Raw genomic sequence first — 21768 nt, forward strand, 5'->3', positions numbered from 1 at the left:
ATTTAGGAAGGGTCTGGCAATGCCAGTGCAGACTCTACTCATCATTCAGAAAGGAAGTGGGGCTTCTCATATGGTAGCCAATGCTCCCACAGCCCCCAAAACCTCAGCCTTTACTCATCCACATTAGGTAAGGCTAAAGAGTATGGCTAGGGTCTCGCACACACTCACCTGTCTGCCTCACACACAACCGTGCCTGTGTGCACACACACACCACACCATGTCACTACACACGCACATATACACACTCCACACCTTGCCACCACACACACGTCACAATATACAACACAGACACACACCATACCACACGCACGCATTATACCATACACTGCAAGACACACCCACTACACCACACACATACACATGCGCACACACTCTACATTTATTTTCTGAAGCACTGAGTAGCCCTGCCTGGAAACACAGCCATGTGTCAGCACCTGAGGTCTTAGTTCAGGTGGGTTGATCTGCCTTGTATCATGAAAAAAGTCTTTTAGATTTTTGCCACACAGTGGCTGAGTTCTATATGTTCTTTTGTCAATGTTCTTGTTCATGAGAAGTGGCAATTTTGAAGCTTGGTCTCACGCCGGCATTTTAAGGTTGTCTGGCCTTTTGCACAAGCCTGAGAAATAGAGCAGAGATGAGCACCAGCCTCTCCTTCCACTTTGTCCACTTTTAATTTTTAATTTTTCAATTGCTTCCTTGTTCTCTTCCTCAGTTCTTTAACAGGCCTCCTCCTTCTCCATGAATCTTCAGTGCTGAAAAAGGCAGAGAAACTCACACGATGCCCAGAAATAAAGTATAAATTTGGAATCAAATCCTCCATTATAGCTATGATAAGACTTTGATATAAATCAAATCCTTCATTATAGGCTATGATAAGGCTTTTATCTGGTGTGAAGCAGTGAGACATGGGAGAGTTTTAGAAAGAGGAGTGAAAATACATGGCTCCCGTTTTATAAAGACTCTTCTAGCTGCTTTATTTGGAATGGGGAAAGTGAGGCAAGGGCTGAGGGAGGACGACCGGAGCATATTGCAGTAACTAGGGGAGACACGCTGGTGTCAAACCAGGATGTAGTAAGAATCAGAGGATGAGTGAGGAGAGGCTGGATTCTGAATGGGTTTTAAATGTAGAGCCAAAAATATTTGCTGATGTGTTTCCTACGAAGTGTTAAGACAAAAGAGAAGTCAAGATGACTCTGAACCTTTGACCTGAGCAATTGTAAGAATAGAGATGTTAAGGTGGGAAATACAGGCAGAGCAGAGAGCTTGAAGGATGGGTCAGCAAGCAGGTGTTTTTTGTTGTTGATTTAAAAAAAGAGAAGAAAAACATGAGGACAGACAAACTGAAGAAGGTAGAGACAAAATGGAAGTGATTCTTATCAGCTGAATATTGATAGGCCATATGCCAATTTTTTTACATATATCATTTTCTTCATAAGAAACATGTGAACAAGATAGTATCCCACCCTCACAATAAGCTCAAGTCTAGTATGGTTTCCAACTAAAAGATGACTGTTTAATTTCTTCTTTCTCTAATTTCATCACATTATTTGCTCCAGTCTGTACAGGAGATTGTATTATTTCTACTACACATTAGTTTAAACGTTTACAAAACAACAGAACAGCGACAATTCTCTGCAGTTCCTTTAATCAATAAATCTTTTTATGAGATTCTTTTAAAATGATCACATTTGCATTATTGACTTAAATTCAATGCTTTTTCTGAAAGCAGTGAGGATGGCTTTTGTGTGAATATGATCGACAAACACAGGAAGCAATCAATGAGAAAGGTCAAAGGTCTCAGTGTTTGCCTGCAAGGCTGATGATGCAGTAACACCACTGTAGCAGTGTGCGAGTGTAGAAGTCAAATATTTATTAACACCGAGGTAACGATGGAGCTGATTACACATTGGCCAATTGGGCTCAGCGTCCCGCATTCCAATAAAACACAATCGATGCCATTCATCAGCAGAGCCTTCTATTTATTAAATTTTTCTCATGAGGTGGTCAGTTTGTCTTACTGCCTTCCCTCAGTGTAATGTAATGGGGGGCCGAGCAAGAAGACATGAGGCAGATGAGAACAGAGGTAGCCTTTATTGGGCTGGCAGGCGGGGTTCACTGGTCACCTACCACGAGGGCCGAGAAAGTCGCGCTCGGGGCGGGTATCCGAGGCCTTTTATAGGGTGAGGTAGGCGGGGTTTGTAGGTTTCCGTTCTGAGGAATGACGTGTGCAGGAGCTTGCGCAGAGCGGGGGTTTTTTGGCGGGCGCGGGCTTTTTTCGCGCGCTGAGAGTCTTAGCAGGAAGTGAAGGGCGGGGAGTCCTAACAAAGGGCCTGTCTTGCCGGGTGATACCGCCATGTTGGGTCTAGATTCCTGCCTCACACTCAGCAATTGCCAAAGCTGCGCTATTGGTAACTCATCTCTAGCTATTTATAACAGGTAACTGTTGTCTTTTTCTTTTAAAATAACTTTATAATATAGAATTAATAAATACTCCGTGTAAAATATGTTAAAAACTCAAAATACGTGGAGAATTGTTTAAATCACCCAGATTTCCATCATGAAGTGCTAATTTGGATTATTTTGTTACTATTTCTCTAGTCCTTTTATTCCTATGGATTTTTAAAATTTTAAAATTAAACTCAAACTGTTTATAGTATACTTTTTAACTTAATATCTTACTGTAAGTTCTTCCATTTATTACAAATGCTTATATCTATCATTTTAAATGCATATGATTCTAACTAAGTAACTAAGTCATCCTGACCTTGAGGGAGGATATGACAGGGTCAAAAGAAAAGAAAAAATTGTCTCTTTTTGGTTTTCATATTTAATGCACTAAAAATCTTAGGGAAATGGCATAGGCAATTGTGTCGAGACACTTTGCAGCGTATCTTTAGGGCAGAACTTCAGGGAGATACAGTGAGCTGAGACTGGTCTGTGGTATCTAAATCAGAGGAACATATATACTCCATTGTAGCTAGGATCCCACACAAGCAACAAGATACTAGCAAACAAATAGGTAGATAGTGAAGTATGCTGAGAGCTCTACCTTCTAAGACTGTGTGTTTTGAGCAAGTTGCTTAGCATCTCTGTTGTAGCAGCCTCATGGATAAAACGTGATATGTAAAACTCTTAAGTCACTAGTATATAGTAACATCCTAAAGAATATCAGCTATTTCTATTATTATGCTATTATTAGGATCATTATGATCTTCTTTATCACATGGATATGCCATTTAAAAATTATTTTACTCTTAGGGGACATTTTTATCACTCTTTACTCTTTCCCATTAATAAGCTGAGCTACATTAATTTTTTCTGATTGGTATTTGTATATCACCTTATAAAATTATTCTGCTTAAACATCACAAATGGCTCTATAAATTATTTATAAGTTAAAATTCCAAAATGTGAGTCTTTTACTTACACTTCTTCTCTAAGCTCCAGATTCTCACTTATAACTGCTTTCCTACCATCTCCACCTGGAGGCTACTAGAGATACCCACTGGAATCTCAAACTCTATGTCCAAACCAGAAGAGTGTTCCTACCTCCTATGGGTTCCTCGTTTCAGCTTTTCTCATCTCAGTAAATTGCATCACCATTCATCCAACTAGTTTTTCAACCTCAAATCCTAGGCACCGGTAATCTTAACCAGTTCCATCCACTCAACAAATATTTAATCACAGAGTAGTTTTAAGTAGAAGAAACATTAATGTATGTTATTATTATGGATTACAATTAGAGCTAATTTAACTTAGGCCACTTATTTTGCCATTGAGAGAAACTAGATAATTTCATACAGGACATAAGATAACAGACTGGGTCGGGCGCAGTGGCTCAGGCCTGTAATCCTAGCACTTTGGAAGGCCGAGGCGGGCAGATCACCTGAGGTCAGGAGTTTGAGACCAGTCTGGCCAATGTGGTGAAACCCTGTCTCTACTAAAAAATACAAAAATTAGCTGGGCATGGTGGTGTGTGCCTGTAATCTCAGCTACTCAGGAGGCTGAGGTGGGAGAATTGCTTGACCTCTGAGGGGCGGAGGTAACAGCAAGACTCTGTCTCAAAAAAAAAAAAAAAAAAAAAAAAAAAGATAACAGACTGTCAGACTCAGGACTTTACAGAACAAGAAGTAAATGCCGAGAATATGGGCATTGTTCTTTTCCATGGGCTAAAACAATATGGAAAGTGTTCTGAAGTACAGAAATTCCAATGGGAGATTAATAGTAAATTCTCATTTTTAGGATAATACAACAGGAAAAGTAGCATAGAGAATAATAGGAGTTAGTATGTCTTAAACACTTTCTGGTAGATTCTGCTGGTCACCTCTCTAACATTTACTTTCTTTTCTTTTTGATTTTATTTTCCTATCAGAGCCCTGGTTTTGTTTTTGGTGATGATTCCTCTCCCACATGTCTCATGGGCAGGAGAATCCATTCCCATCTTAATAGGAAAAGCCTTAGTCCCCTTGGGCAGTAATTGCCATTTTTTCTGGGCATCATTTTTTATTTTTGTCTTGTTCTTTCGCATTTCCCTCTTATCCATCATTAATTCTTTTTCTTTTACTTTCAGGTAAGAACCTTTCATATTCTCTCATCTTGTTTACCATAGACAAGCCACTTTCTTGGACTTCCACAATAGTTCTCAAACCTAAGTAGCTCTTAGTATATACTTTTTGTAAGTCATTCTCACTCCAGCAATAATAAGATCTTCTTTGTTAGGCAATCATGTTAGTTCACTCTTCTGCTCAACCTTTTCCGATAGCTTTCAATTGCATGAATAAAATAAAAGTAAAGTAAAGCCCTACATCTTTCTCATGGCCTATCAGATCCTAATGACCGCAATTCTCTCTGGTATTTTTTCATTCTGCTCTCCTCCTCACTTACTGGGTTCCAAGCACACTGGTTTTCTTTTTGTTTTGGGAATGACCTGGAGTCAAAGCCTTTCTACTCAAGATTCTTTCTTCCAGGTGTGCTCTTTGTGGTTTTCAGCTACCTCCTCATCATTCAGGACTCTGCTGCGATTTCCTCTCCTCAGAGAAACCATCCCGGCTGTGCATTCTCAACTCCTCCATCAAACCACCCTGACTGTCCATTCTCAAGTTCTCCATCAAACCGTCCCGACTGTCCAGTCTCAAGTCCTCCATCAAACCACCCTGACTATCCATTCTCAAGTCCTCCTCCATCAAACCGTCCCGAGTGTCCATTCTCAAGTCCTCCATCATACCGTCCTGACTGTCCATTCTCAAGTCCTCCTCCATCAAAGTGTCCCGACTGTCCATTCTCAAGTCCTCTTCCATTACATGAGAGTCTCATTTCCTTCATAGGTATTTCCAGAGTGAAAAGGGGTTTTTTTTCCACATCAGTTTTATGAGCTTTTAATCTTTGTCCCAAGTAGAATGTAAGTTTTATGACGGCAGAGGAAGGTCCTGTTTGTCTTCTTTACTACTAGATCAATGTCACATTGAATAGTGTCCAGCAAATATGTTCTCAATCAATGAACATTTGTTGACTAAAAAAGTGAATTAGATTATATAATAATTTTAAAGAATAAGCAATTTCTACTACCACCATAACTTTGTTCTTCCCTCTTCTTCTCAGCTGTCATAAAAGTAACTAAGTCATCCTGCCCTAGAAGGATATTACAGGGTCAAAACAAAGAAAAGAAAAAGTTGTTCTCTTTCTGGTTTTCATACTTAATGCACTAAAAATCTTAGGGAAATGGCATAGGCAATTTTGTCAAGACACTTTGCATCATATCTTTAGGGAAGAACTTCAAGGAGAGAGAGAGAGCTGAGACTGGTCTGTGGTATCTAAACCAGAGGAACGTATATACTCCTTTGCAACTAGAATCCCACAGAGGCAACAAGACAGTAGCAAACAAATAGGTAGATAGCAAAGTACGCTGAGAGCTCGACCTTGTAAGACTGTGTGCTTTGGGCAAGTTGCTTAGCATCTCTGTTATAGTAGCCTCATGGATAAAATACGAGATGTAAAACTCTTAACTTAGTCGCTAGTATATAGTAACATCCTAATGAATATCAGCTATTGCTATTTCTCTGGCTCTGAGATTGTGCCGTTGCACTCCAGCCTGGGTGACGAGCGAAATGCTGTCTCAAAAATAAAAAATAAAAATAATAAATAAAGTTTAAAGATAAAACACTTAATAGATACTATGTTTCTAGAAGCTATATTTCTGTTTATCAGTTACGTGGACTTGCAAGTACAATTATAACAACAATTACAGACAACTTATGTCCTTGAAGAATTAATTAAAAGGATTCATTTATTGAAATTCTTTTTGGAAACAATGGTGCCAACTCAGGGTTTCTGGAAGTTAGCAAAGTGTTTCTATTAACAAATAATATATAGCAAAAGTAGTTTTCTGAAAGTGAAGGATCCACACAGAAAGCAAATGAGAAAGATAATATTTTAAACGCCATTAATTCATTAACTGCTGGTTTTCCAAGTAAATGCCAAGGCTAGAGTTTTATTTCTTAACATTTGTATTTGGGGTTCCTGCTCTTAACTTACAGGTTTCAGTGTTAGATCACAGATAGCTTGATTTTTATGCAGCCCTGGAAGGGAAATGCCTCATAGACTGAGCAAAAGAAATGCTATTTGAAGCAATTTTTTTTTTTTTTAAATTTCTTACTCTCTTCCAATGAAGAGAAATGAAGCAAATTCCAGTGAACTTAAGTGAGCCTGTGTTGAAACAGCGTTGAGACAGAGGCAGGCTGCCCATAACTGAGCTAACCTGGCTAAGCTAAGCCTGGGAAGGCCACTTTAGACATGACCAGGTGGAGTCCTGTGTTTGGACCTGTCTCCCTTTATCACCACTCTTGGACTCTTAAAGTACTCTGTGACAAGACTTGAAGCTCTAAGTTCCTGAGATAGACCTCTCCTCTGCCATCTTTGCCATTTTGAAGCATGAATTATTCGTTCACATACCAGAAGGGGCTGTCTTTACAGATCATTTTTACTCAATGATGCAAAGAGAGGCTTACATTCTAAGCTCTTGGTATTGTCAACAGAGAATTAAGTAAGATTACCAATGTACAGTACTTATAGTGCTTGCCAAAAACCTATAATAAGCATTTAATAAGTGTTAGTGTTTTCCCACTGGCATAAGAAATAATAGATGACAAATAAATTAGGATATATGAAATATCACTCTAAATCTGTTATCTTATAAATTGTAAGTGTGAAATATTGTAAATATACAGAGGTACAGAGTGACGCAGTGAACACTAGTCTTAATACAAGTCATCTTGCTTCAGATCATAGTTGAAAGAAATAAGATGGTAAAATTACAGATAAAGTCACTCCATCCCTATTCCTGCCTTCCTGGGACAATAAAAGGATTTCTGATCATTTGGTTGTATATCTTTGCATGCTGGCAATTTTCGATAGAATGCTAGACATTGTCATGATATTACCATTTTTCATAAGGGGGTTTATTTTTCTCTAGCAGTGGATTAAATCAAGTAATTAATGCAATTAATTAAACTAATTAATACAATTAATATAAAACACTTGGGACAGTGCTTTCAACACTGTACAGAAATTCAATACACAGTACACATTTTTTTCCATGTCTTTCCAACTCTACTTCATCTTATATGCACGCATGCGTGCACGTGCACACACACACACACACACAAACACATGAAACTGATATACTTGAGGCATCACTCAGGACTCTCAATGGCTTCTATTTCTTACAGTATAAAAGTAACCAAGCTCAGCACACAGGTCTTCTTAGTCTGGTTCAGTCTGTGTTTCCTGGATCAGTTTTCTATGCTTCTTTGTAAACACAATCTCTAAGAGACTGCTCTCTCTGTCCCAAAACTGCCATATACTTATCCTATTGCTTCTTTTGGTTCTGAATCTTTACTTTAGCCATTACTGCCCCTTCCTTTTATCTCTGACCATCTGAACTTTTCAAATCTAGCTCAAAACTATTGTCATGTTGTGGCCACAACATGGTTCTGATTTTCTTTATTTTCTGTGTAATTAAATTATTGTGGCAAATGACTATCTCCTGTTTGTTTGCTGATTTTTCTATATTTATCAAATATTTTTCTTTTTATCTCTCTATGCCTTTTCTTTACAATTGAACAATAAAGATATGGAAACAGGTCTTAGCACTTTATTGAGCATGGAGTAGTTTTTCAGTAAACAATTGTACTGATATATAATGTGTAAGGGAGGACTAAATTATTTTAATGCTGTTTAGACATTAGGCATATTTATAAAAGCAGTTTTTGAAAATTTTTATTCACCTGTACCACTTGGAAAATATCTGCAGTACTAGTGAGTAACCAGTTCCCTAATTCATTTTGAGAAACACAAAACCCTGGACAATATAGAAAAGAGAGCGGTTACTTAATCATTTACTCTAGCATGTTTGTCATCAAAGTATTTTATGTTTTGCCATAAAGCCTTAGTAATTCATCATATAGTTAACCTTACCAATTGGTCACTAACAGTGACAATACAAAAAGATATTTCCTTCATTTTGCTCAGGAACGTCTTGGCAATAAGAGATTTCTAACAATAATCAACATGAAGATTATATTGTTATTTCAATGATACAACATTTACAAAGTTATTTTGTCATTGATTAGCAAACTCTAACTAGTGGTCTATGGCACAAAGTCATGAATTTTAATTTGTGTTAGAATTGTTTATGTTCCTTGTATTAATCAGGGTTCTCTAGGGGGACAGAACTAATAAGATAGATGCATATATAAAGGGGAGTTCATTAGGGAGTATTGACTCACACAGTCACAACGTGAAGTCCCACAATAAGCCATCTGCAAGCTGAGGAGCAAGGAAGCCAGTTTGAGTCCCCAAACCTCAAAAGTAGGGAAGCTGACAGTGCAGCCCTCAGTCTGTGGCCAAAGGCCTGAGAACCCCTCGCTAACCAGTGGTGTAAGTCCAAGAGTCCAACAGCTGAAGAACTTGGAGTCTGATACTCAAGAGGAAGAAGCATCCAGCATGGGAGAATGATGAAGGCTGGAAGACTCAGCAAGTCTGCTCTTTGTGACTTTCTTCTGCCTGTTTTACTCTAGCCACGCTGACAGCTGATTAGATGGTGCCCACCCACCACACTGAGGGTGGGTCTGCCTTTCCGAGTTCACTGACTCAAATGTTAATCTTTGACAACCCTCACAGGCACACTCAGGAATAATACTTTACATCCTTCAGTTGAATCAAATTGACACTCAATATTAACCATCACACTGCTGGTTCCACCGGTACATGAAGTTCTACTATAACTATTTGTCAACAGCATTGGAACTCATTTTTGATAAACTCATTTGAGTCTTGCTTGTCAGTTGGTTTGTTTCCATTTTTTAGGAGAATTAACCAAAATCTTTTTTGCTTATGTGTCAAGAAACTACACTTACCGATTATTATGTATGTGTTTTACATATGGCAAAATAAATATATTAATAACAAATTAGGATGCCTTAGTATGTAGACTGGATTACATGGATTTCTAGAACTTTAGAAGATTCTGGGACTAAGGCAGTGGCTCTCCATCTTATTTAATAATAAAAATGCTTATTTTAAATATGATAGAAAAACAAAGAATTTTTGGTTGAGATACAAATATTTTCAGGAACAGATTACAGTGTTATAAATTATATACTATTATTCTTTCTTCACATGAATTAACCTTTAACTAAAGTATAAGAAAGTCTGAGACAGTCCAGCTGTATTTTCAGGATGTTTAAGACTAGAAGCCAAGAAGTGAGGCCCTTCAGGGAGCACAGGCCATGTCTTCATCATCTGGAATGTTTGACACACCCAACAAACGCTTGTTGAAGGCCCTAAATTCCAGTCTAACCTTTAGTCCGATGTCTATGACTCATTTTGGGTGAAGAAAGTTAACCAACTCACGTGAGTCTCAGTTTATCATTTGTAAAATAAGGACAATCCTTTTGACCCTATTTATCCAAAGAACAATGCTTGTAATTCTAAAGCCTTCAGTCACATGAAGTTGTTGGCATCCAAGAAGAGCTTTCCTTTCCTTGGAAATACTAATGTGACAAGTAAAAATTCTAGGTTAAATATCCATAGTTTAAATAGACATTGTAATATTCGTGTTTAACACACATTTAATTGGTATCCACGACTTAAAGAATAAAACTGCAAACCCACCACCTCTAACAACACTGAATAAACACCAGGTTGGAAAAATACATGGTAGTTTGGGGAAACATAAGCTAAAAGCAATGAGCAAACATATTAATTTTTTCTAGTATATTGATTATTAGGCACTGCAGTAAAGGCCGGAGAAAGAGACGTAGATCAAAAAGACAGCAGCAAAACAACAATGACAGTAAAAGTTACCATTGACCATTGGATGTTCACTCTGGCAGACTTCAGCAGTAAATCTCTTTTGAAAGATGAGGAAACTAGCCCCAGGGAGTTTTAAGTGGCATTCAAAGTCACATAACAAATTTGTGCCATAGATGCCCAGCGTTCAGGTTTTGGATTCCGTAGATACTGCCAGTGATTGTTAAGCTGAGTCTGTGAAATCCTCCAAGGTTACTGCAGGTATAGAGAAAAAAAGGAATAAACTGAGTAGAGCTTAAGCTCCTCAAATCTTCCCCTGTCTTTTATTTTTTATTTTTATTTATTTCTTTTAAAAACCTCATTTTTAAATTTAAATTTAAATTGTTCTGGGGTACATGTGCAGGATGTGCAGGTTTGTTACATAGGTGAACGTGTGACATTGTGGTTTACTGCACCTATCAACCTATCACTTAGGTATTAAGCCCAGCTTCTATTAGCTCTTTTTCCTATTACTCTCCCTTCCCCCACCCCACTGCCCAAAAGGCCCCAGTGTGTGTTGTTTCCCTCCCTGTGTCCATGTGATCTCATTCTTCAGTTCCCACTTATCAGTATGAACATGTGGTGTTTGGTTTTCTGTTCCTGCATTAGTTCGCTGAGGACGTTGGTTTCCAACTTCATCCATGTCCCTGCAAAGGACATAATCTCATTCTTTTTATGGCTGATTAGTATTCCATGGTGTATATGTGCCACATTTTCTCTAACCAGTCTATCATCGATGGGCATTTTGCTGATCATTAAAGAAATGCAAATCAAAACCACAATAGATACCATCTTATGCCAATCAGAATGGCCATTATTAAAAAGTTAAGAAACAACAGATGCTGGTGAGGCTGTGGAGAAATAGGAACTCTTTTATACTGTTGGTGGGAATGTAAATTAGTTCAACAACTGTGGAAGACAGTATGGCGATTCCTCAAAGATCTAGAATCAGAAATGCCATTTGACCCAGCAATTCCATTACTGAGTATATACCCAAAGGAATATAAATCATTCTATTACAAAGATACATGCATGTGTGTGTTCAGTGCAACACTATTCACAATAGCAAGGACATGGAATCAATACAAGTCTTTTATTTTTACATTCAGTTTAGTTCTTCAACCTCAAGAATAATTTTGAATTATTTAAAACGATTTCAAATATGTATTTAATTTATTCATCCTTTGATGATAAACTCTGCAAAACAAAAACCACTATAAAATAAGTTGAAATTTACTGAGCAGCCCCTGGGTGCCAGGGATTAGTTGTTGTATATCACCTGTTGTATGAGTGTGGCTTAAAGAAAAATCAGGCCAAAAATTTTAAGTGATAATCATTATAAGATGTCAAAAAGTGGAGTTTCTTTTTTTTTTTTTTTTGAGACAGAGTTTCGCTCTATCGCCCAGGCTGGAGTGCAGTGGCCAGATCTCAGCTCACTACAAGCTCTGCCTCCCGGGTTCACGCCATTCTCCTGCCTCAGCCTCCCAAGTAGCTGGGACTACAGGCGCCCGCCACCTTGCCCGGCTAGTTTTTTTTTTGTACTTTTTAGTAGAGACGGGGTTTCACCATATTAACCAGGATGGTCTCGATCTCCTGACCTCGTGATCCGCCCGTCTCGGCCTCCCAAAGTGCTGGGATTACAGGCTTGAGCCACCGCGCCCGGCCAAAAAGTGGAGTTTCATGTAATTTCTGAAATAAAGCAGATTAGACTCAGGCTAAACAGGACATTCAGTTGTCTCCTACATTGCTGCCACTCCAAAGCACCACACTGGCTTATGACATGTATGTAAGGAGCCCAAGTAGAGCCCAATTAGACTTGAGGGCTAATGGCCTTCAGAAACCAACTTTCTGTTCACAAGTAGTAAATTGGCCAATTAGCATCCTAGGGTGACTCCATGGTGGCGTGATGATAGCTTCCTGCAGCCTCTTGGACTCAGGTGATCCTCCCAAGTCAGCCTCCTGAGTAGCTGGGACTACAGGCATATGCCACTACATCTGACTAATTTTTTTTTTTTTTTTTTTACTTTTTGTAGAAATGGGGTCTTACTGTGTTGCCCAGGCTGGTCACAAACTCCTGGCCTCAAGGCATCCTGCCTTGGCCTCCCACAGTGCAGGGATTATAGGCATGAGCCACCATACCCAGCCTTGTTGGGTCTTTTGATTACAGATTTAATCTCATTATTTGTTATTAGTCTGTTCATGATTTCTATTTCTATTTCTTTTTGATTCAGGCTGGGTAGGATTTATTTTGTCCATTTTGTTAACTCTTTTCTGTTTGTCTTACAATCCTTCTGCTCTACTTTTTTTCTATCTTCCTTTGTGTTTCATTGTTTCTTTTATTAATAGGCTGTTATTCCCTTCCTGTTTTGGGTGCAACTTCTATAGACATTTTCTTTGTGATCACCGTGGGGTTTCCATACAATATCTTACAGTTATTACCCTTTCTTCTAAGGTAATAACAGTTTAAATTTGCTTGCAGCTGGGCACGGTGGCTCATGCCTGTAATCCTATCACTTTGGGAGGCCAAGGTGAGCAAATCACAAGGTCAGGAGTTCGAGACCAGCCTGGCCAATGTGGTGAAACCCCATCTCTACTAAAAATGCAGAAAATAGCTGGGCATGGTGGCAGGTGCCTGTAGTCCCAGCTACTTGGGAGGCTGAGGCAGGTGAATCGCTTGAACCCAAGAGATGGAGGATGCAGTGAGCCAAAATCATGCCACTGCACTCCAGCCTGGGCAACAGAGCAAGACTCCATGTCAAAAAAAAAAATTCACTTGCATAAAAGCACCCTACACTTATAGCTCTCATGCCTCTACATATGTGTTCTTGTTTTCAAAATGTATACGTACATATGTTATGCATCCATTAACACAATTTTAGTTATAGCTATTTTAATTCCATTGTCTTTTAGTGTTTATAATAGAATTAAATGTGATTTATCTGCCATTGTTAAAATAATACACTATTTTTCTATATATTCACCTTACCAATGAGCTTTATACTTTCTTATGCTATAATGTTGCTATATAGTGTTCTTTCATGTCAACTTGAAAAACTCCTTTTTCGCAGTTTCTATAAGGTAGATGCAGTGGTGATGAACTCCCTCAGCATTTGTTGTTTGAGAAAGTCATTATTTCCCCTACATTACTGAGGAGAGTTTTTTCAGGGAGAGTATTCTCAACTGGCACTTTTTTTTTTCTTTTAGAATGTATCATGCCAATTCCTTTTGGCCTGCAAAATTTCTGCTGTAAAATTTACTGATAATAGCATAGGGTTCCCTTGTATATAACAGGTCACTTTTCTCTTCATGCTTTCAAAATTCTTTGTCTTATAGTTCTGAAATTTGATTACAATGTATCTTGGTGTGGGCTCTTTTTTGGGGTTTAGTTTACCTGGTGTCCTTTACCCTTCCTGGATGTAAATGTATATTTTCTTCCTGAGATTTACAAAGTTTTCTGCCATTATTTCTTTAAATAAGCTTCTACTCCTTTCTCTTTCTCTTCTCCTTCTGGAATTCATATAATTTGTCTATTGGTCCACGGTGTTCAACAGGTCCCTAGGCTATCTTCACTTTTTTAATTTTATTTTTTAAATTTTTTGCTCCCTTGACTGGATGACTTTCAATGACATGTCTTTGAGTTTTTTGATGCTTTCCTCTGATAATCTAGTCTGCTGTTGTTTAATAATGGTGATAATTTTATAGAAGCATAGCCACAAACTGAATCTTTTTGTCGTTCTTGAAGAAAAATGCTGCCGAAATACTTTCATAAGCAGACTTAAGGTTATTGCAATAATTACTGTTTTATACTTTTCACTTCTGATATTATTGCATCTGTCTATACACTCAGTGGAGAGAAATTTGCTTATAAGGTTTGGTCCAATAACTATGGCAAAGGAACAATTTAATGGGTTTGAGTAATGGAAAATTCTATTTTTATTTTCTCCTTTTCTTTACTACTTTATTTTTCCTTTATTAATGTATTCTAAGTTTTCTCTAGATCAGAGAAGATTGATTATGGATGATTTTAATGTTATTCTTCTTAATGAAGTTTTCAGATGGCAAGACACCAAGTGGACAATTGGCTTTTCATTCATTAGCAGAAGATATTTAAAACATCCAAAAAAGCTTTCTCTTAAAAGATTAAAGACCTGATTTACATTTAAAAACTAAACAGTAAATATGACTTTAAAAAATAATTCTCTTTACCATTATACATGTTAGTACTCAAAGCAATTCTATAAAAAGAACATCTTGTAAGTTAATCCGTATCATTATGCTTTATAATTGTTTTTTACATTCACAAACATTTGTTGGCTCAAAATAAATATAATAATTTTAGTATAGTTTATACACAACAGTTCCTTCATATCTATGGAGGATATGTTCCAAGACCCTTAATGGATGTTTGAAATTGTAGATAGCGTTGAACCCAATTGTTGTCATTTGGAACAAATTTTTGTCATGTTTTTAACCCCAAAGGTTAATGCCTTTTTCATCGTAAGCACTTGCCACACACGTTAGTTGTAATGTGTGTAGTTTGAGTTACAACATGAAAACTAGCACTCATTTCTTTTTCCTTTTTCACAATTTTAACAATAGGATATTCAATCTTACTATCTTAGCAATCTTAGCAACCTCAACATACACTGTTTTTCTTTTCTTAAGTTGAGAACTTTCACCTTTCCATTTAAAGGAGGCACTTTACAGCTTCTCTTTGGAATATGTGAATTGCCAGCATCACTGTTCTTGTGCTTTGGGATCATTAGTCAGTAAAATAAGGATTACTTAAACACATGCAGTGTGATATTATTATGGTAAATCAGAGAACTGAGTCAGCTACTGACTCATGGGCAGGTAGCTTTTAAAGTGTAGATAGGCTGGACAAAAGGATGATTCACATCCCATGTGGGATGGAGTGAAATGGTACGATATTTTATTACGCTACTTAGAAGGCAAGGAATTTAAAATGTATGAATTGTTTATTTCTGGAAATTTTCATATAGTGTTTTTATATTGCCATTGGTCACGGGTCACTGAAACTGCAAAAAGTGAAATCTTGGATAAGGGACATACCCTTTTTAATATACCAGTTAATCATCATTCTATTTTCTTATGCTACCTATCTAAACATTCTCAGTAATGGTTTTTATTGAAAAATTGGCAGCTTTTGCTATAATGAATCAATATTGTAAACTGTCATTCATTTATTATATATGTATATATATCTAAATTGTTAAGAGACTTTAATATACAAAGCAAATGAGAAGATATATGACTCCAAGTGGCATCCTGATTGCCTGATAACATTTTGTGTGTCTATTTGTAAATTTATATATAATACAAATATCAATAATACAAATATAAATACAAATACCACTTTTTTGGTTTTCTATTTCTGAGTTTTGACAAATGCATAGTCATATAATGACCAATATAATCAAGATGCGTAACTGGTCTATGACCCCCATAAATTAGTTTGGTTCTGTCTCTTTGTAGTCAGCCTCTCTCCTCACCCTCAAAAGCTGGCAACCACTGATGTTTTCCACCCATATAATTTTATTTTTTCATAATGTCATATAAATGGAATCATATATTATACAATGTTAAAAGTTTGACTTCTTTCACTTAACATAGTACATTTGAGAGTCATCCATGCTATTTCATGTATCAGTGGTTTGTTCATTTATATTGCTAAGTAGTAGTACGTTGTATGAAGGTGCTGCAATTTATTAATCTATTCATAGGCTAAAGTACAATCATGTTATATCTGGTTATTAGAGTATAAGAATAACGCTGCTATAAATATTTACATGCACATGTTTGTGCAAACATTTTCCATTAGTCTTTGGTTAATCTTTTCTGCCTCTTAGTAGTATCTTTAATAGAACAATTTAAAAAAATATGAAGTCCAATTTATTATTTTGCTTCTATGAATTGTGCTTTTGGTGTTGTATCTAGGCACCCTTTGCTTAATCCAATGACACAAAGGTATTTTTACATGTTTTCTTCTATAGTTTTATGTTTTGTATAAGTTTCTGTAAGTATTGCATTTTACTTTTGTGTTTATGACATATTTTGAACTTTTTGTATGTAGTATGAGTTATGGGTTCCAGTTCATTGTTTTGAATGTGAATAGACGTTTTGCCACCACTTCTTTAAAAATACTTATTCTTTCTCTTTTAAGTTGCCTCCACACCCTTGTTAAAAATAAACCACACACAAGCATGGCTATTTCTGAATGTTCTATTCTATTTCATTGACCTTTATAACTATTCTTCTGATGCTATTATAAATGAGACTTCTAAATTTGTTTTTCTGATTTTACTACTGTCATATAGTACATTTCATTTTTTATTGACTTTGAATTCTATAATCTTGCTAAACTTAGTTATCAGTTCTAGAAATTTGTATGGCTCCCTTGGGATTTTTAGCATAGACAGCTATGATATTAAAAAAACAAAGTGTTAAAATTATTAAATGGCTAGAATTTCTAATACAATGTTTAAAAATGAAAATGGACACTCCTATTGGTTACAATCTTAAGAGAAATAATTGTCTTTCACATTAAGCATGATGTTAGCTATACATTTTTCTACATACGTTTCATCATGTTAAGAAAGCTCTCCTCCAATTCTAGTTTACTGATAAATGTGTGTGTGTTTCTGTGTGTGTGTGTATGTATGGTAATGTTTGGCGTGTGTGTGTATGTGTGTGTGTGTATATATATATAAAATTAGGAATGGATAGTACATTTTTCAAAAGCTTTTTATTTACTAATTGGGATGATTGTGTGTTTTTTCTTCTTTAGTCTGTCAGTATGGCTGTGGAAGGCAGAATGATGGTCCCTTAAAGATCCTCATGTCTCTATCTCTAGAGCCTGTGAGAAAGTTAGATTACATGGCAAAGGAGCATTACGGCTGTAGATGGAATCTCTATCTCTAGAGCCTGTGAGAAAGCTAGATTACATAGCAAAGGAGCATTATAGCTGCAGATGGAATTAAAATAGTTAATTAGGTAACCTTCAGGTGAGAAGACTGTTCTGATATATGGATGGGCCTGATACAAAGGAGGGGCCATAGAAGTGAAAAGACAGGCAGCAGCAGAGAGCTAGAGGGAGATGTGACCACAGAAGGAAGGTCAGTGATGTGAGAAGAGACTCAACCTGCGATTATCTGCTTTGAAGATGTAGGAAGTGGCCATGAGCAAAGGATTGTGTGACCTCTAGAAGCAGAAAAAGAGAAGAAAATGGCTTTTGCTCTAGAGCCTCCAGAAAGAAATGCAGTCTTTCTGACATCTTGATTTTAATCCATTAAGACCTATGCCAGAATTCTAACCTAAAGACCTGCAAGATCACAAATTTGTGGTGTTGTAAGCCACTAAGTTTGTGGTATTTTGTTATAATACCAATTTAAAATAAATACAATGATTAATTACACAGTTTGATTTTCAGTTGTTTAACTATATTTGCATTCCAACCATGGTGTATTTTGTTATTTTTATATATGGAGAGGGACTCAATTCACTAAGGTTCTACCTGTGTTCATAATGGATATGAGTTCATAATTTTGTTTTCTTATAAAGTCTTCATCTAGATCCTTATCTGAATAATTCTGGCCTTATAAAAATATAGCCAATTATTCTCTCCTCTTTATTTTTCAAGAAGAGATTGTGTGGAGTTCATATTATTTTTTAATTAAATGTTTGGTGGAAGCCATATAGGCCTGGAGTTTTAATTGAACATTCATTTTCTTTAGGAGATATAGGACTTTTTAGGTTATTTATTTCTTTTGGGGTGAATTTTGGTAGTTTATGTCTTTCAAAGAATTGTTCTACTTTACGTAAATTGATTTATGAAGTACAATTATTTGTAGCTTATCTAATTATTCTAACAGCTGTGGTATCTGTACTCATATCACCTATTTCATTCCTGATGTTGGTAATTTGTGTCTTCTCTCTTTTTTTATTGGTCAGTCTTGCTTGAAGTGTACAAGTTTTTCTCTTTGTAAAGAGCTAGCTTTTGATATTAATTATTTTTCTATTATTTATTGCTTTCAAATTCACTGGTTTTTAATCTTTTTACTTCTGTTTTCTTTGAATTCAATTTACTCTGTTTTCTGGCTTATTAAAGGAGAAGCATATATTTTTATTTTGAAGACTTTTTTAAAATGAATATAAACCTTTCAATGATACAAGTCTTCCTTTAAGCACTTCTTTAGATGAATCCCACAAATTTTAATATGGTATGTTTTTGTTTTCATGCAGTTTAAATATTTCCTAATTTACCTTGGTGCTTTTTCTTTATCTCTAGTTTTATGTTGAAGTATATTATTTTTCAGAAATTTGGGGATCTTCTAAATGTCTCTCTGTTATTAATATCGAGTTTAATTCCCTTATGTCAGATAACATATTTTGTATTACTTCAATACTTATAAATTTATTATGGTTTCTTTTATACCTGAAACATAGTATAACTTGGCAAATGTTTCACGTGCACTTGAAAAAAAAAGTACATTCTACTGTTGCTTGGTGGAGAGTGAATAAATTCCAATTATTTTAATTTGGTTAAAACTTGACCAAGTCTTCTACATCCTTGTTAATTTTATGTGTACCTTAAGGAAAACATAAGTAATCTTAGAAACTTGAAGGATCAGCACTTAATAATAATAGACTCAACTAGCTGTTTTCTTTTTATTTGCAGATAGTCCTATATATCAGAAATTTGGGTATAGTGTGCCTGGGTTGTTATAGTATCAAAAAGGTTTGCGTAGTAAAACTAGTCACAAAGTAAATAAACAAAAAATAAATACAATTAATGGAGGAAAGTATGACAAATCCTCAATAGTATAACATATGAAATATACTTTTCATTATTATGTTGTCAGGCAGACAAAATATTTATATAGCTATAGAAGATTTGAGCAGCATAATTAATAATTCTTAATCAGTTTGATAGTCAGAATTGCAATGTTGCCAAAGATTCCTGTGTGCACCAGTGTACACATACTGTACAAGCCCTTGGGCTTTAGATATGATGGGATTCTGTTTGTGGAATTAGGTTATGTTATGTAAGGTACAAATGTTTTTAAGAAAGGGAAGTGGGCCTGAAATAACTGTGTGATTCTTTAAGTCAGGGTATGTGGTCAGAAACAGAAGTCAGAAATTCAAAGTGAGGGGAATTCAACACAATAGTAGCCAAGCACAGTGGCTCACACCTGTCATCCCAGCATTTTAGGAAGCAGAGGCAGGAAGATCCCTTGAGCCGGGAGCTCAAGACCAACCTAGGCAACAAGGAAGACTTCGTTTCTACAAACAAAAAATAGCCAGATGTGGTAGTTTGTGCCTACAATCCCAGCTACTCAGGAGGTTGAGGCAGGAGGATCACTTGCGTCTGGGAGGTTGAGGCTGCAGTGAGCCATGATCTGATTATGCCACTTCATTCCAGCCTGGGTGACAGAGTGAGGTCCTGTCTGAAAAATAGTAATTAAAAAAGGCAATAGAAATTATTTGTTACTGGCTTTAAATGTGAAGTGAGACACATGTTACATGTGAGTTGTCTCTAGAGACAGAAAGTGGCCTTTGACCGAGAGCCAGCAACAGGGACCTCAGTCCTAAAATTATAAGAAGTTACATTTGGCCAATAACCTGAGAGGGTTTGGAAATGCACTGCTCCTCAGAGCTTCCAGAAGCAATCAAAGCCCAGCCAGAATCATCATGTCATCCTTGTGAAACCTTGAGCACAGAAGCCAGTCACACCATGCTCAGACTTTGGAGCCACTGTAAGTCACTATGTTTGTGGCCATGTGTCATGTAGCAATTAAAAACCAATAAAAATGGATAGGAATATATGTACCAAAAGTCATACAAGGCCCTTAGAGGAAAAATTAGTAAAACTCAATATTATGAAGATAAGAATTTTCACCAAAATTTTACGGAGGTTCAATGATATTCCCATCAAAATATGAACGTACATTTTGGACTTGAAAACACTATTTTCATATTTACATGGAAAGTCAAGGTATGAAGAGTAGCCACGTCAATTTCAGAGTACAAAGAGACAGCTTGGTAAGAGTATAAATTGGTAAAGCATTTCTAGCAACTCTAAATCTAGGAATTTAACATAACAAAAAATCTAAATGTGCCAATCCTCTCCCCACCACATATACCAATTCATAAGAAGTATTTCTTAAAGATTTTAAGACAATTACATACATTCATACATGAATACATAAAATGCCCTTTCCAAGTAGACTTATTAAGGACATTACATAGTGTTTTTATAAAAAGAAATGTCACCAGTCACCAGCCATTATTTCCCTGGAATAATACCCACTGCATACTTTAAGTGCAATAACGGAGTAAAAGTTAGGTACACTAGAATACAAAAGTTGATCTTTTTTATTTTATTTTTTCTGATGAGATAAGAAAAAATTACTGATACCAGTCTTGGACAAAATCTTCATGTATGCTTGACAGAAAATGATTCAGTGTCATCAAAACATACTCATGTATCACATGTTTGTCTTCTAAAGAAAACAGATATTATTAAATCATAGGCACTTAGTTCATCAAGATAGGTTTAGGCATGTAAATTACAGAGTATCAGCTAAGGAAGAACCACACTGTTTTGCATAATAAAATGGCAAGTTACTGAGAAATATGTCAGAAGCTGGATGTTAATGAAGAAAGGGCATAGAAAGAAATGTAGGGAACTTTATGATTGACGCTATATTGTACTTGAAGAAAATAAATTTTAATGGAGTTTTTTTTTTTTTTTTACTGTGGTATGTGCAATATAAACAATCTCATTCATATCCCTTGTGAAGTCTGCAATAATTTCTGTGTAGCTCACCCCTAATACTTTTGTTGTGAAGAGTTTATGTTGCAAGAGCATGAAAAGAAAGAATATGCTGAATTTTGTATGTTTCCAGGACAGACAGAGGCTGCCTTATAGGGATTCTGAAGCTAGAGGAAAATGAGACAATGGATGTGATGATTACCTGTGTGAAGAAGTGAAGAGACGCATGCAGCACAACTCTCCATGAAACACACAAACATGTTAAGCGTGGTTGGGCTTGCAGATAATTTCAGCTTCTTTTTATCTGTTTTTTTTTTTTAAACAAACATGCATTTATGGTTAAAAATATGTTATTTTCATTTAAAAATCCTGTGCTAATTTGGGGGACTCTTTTCTACTAACTGAGACTTTAATCTGTACCGATTGAGCATGGATAACATGCCATGCCTTACGTGATTCTTAACATTTTATTTTACTCAATGACGCCCCATCAGCCTGGCCAAGGGTGATGGGAGTAATTTTCTCTCAACTGTGCTGGAGCAAAGGCTCCTCTCCCCAGTACTCTGTCTTTCCTTTACCTTTCACAGGCGCAAGCCTACCTCGCAACGTGGAGCCTTGCTACCTTC

The 21768-nt window shown here is 36.4% G+C and overlaps 1 long non-coding RNA gene across 1 annotated transcript in view; it reads left to right on the forward strand.

The window, feature by feature from the left end:
- The first annotated feature begins 293 nt into the window (after nucleotides 1–293).
- The window catches only part of LOC116270232, a 328035-nt gene continuing 306560 nt past the window's right edge, over nucleotides 294–21768 (forward strand). The window contains exon 1 of the long non-coding RNA XR_004178163.1: nucleotides 294–2436. This is a non-coding gene — a long non-coding RNA (uncharacterized LOC116270232). The remainder of the gene's footprint in view (nucleotides 2437–21768) is intronic.

Source organism: Papio anubis, chromosome 14, assembly GCF_008728515.1.
Source record: "Papio anubis isolate 15944 chromosome 14, Panubis1.0, whole genome shotgun sequence".
In the NCBI taxonomy this organism is placed as follows: Eukaryota; Metazoa; Chordata; class Mammalia; order Primates; family Cercopithecidae; genus Papio; species Papio anubis.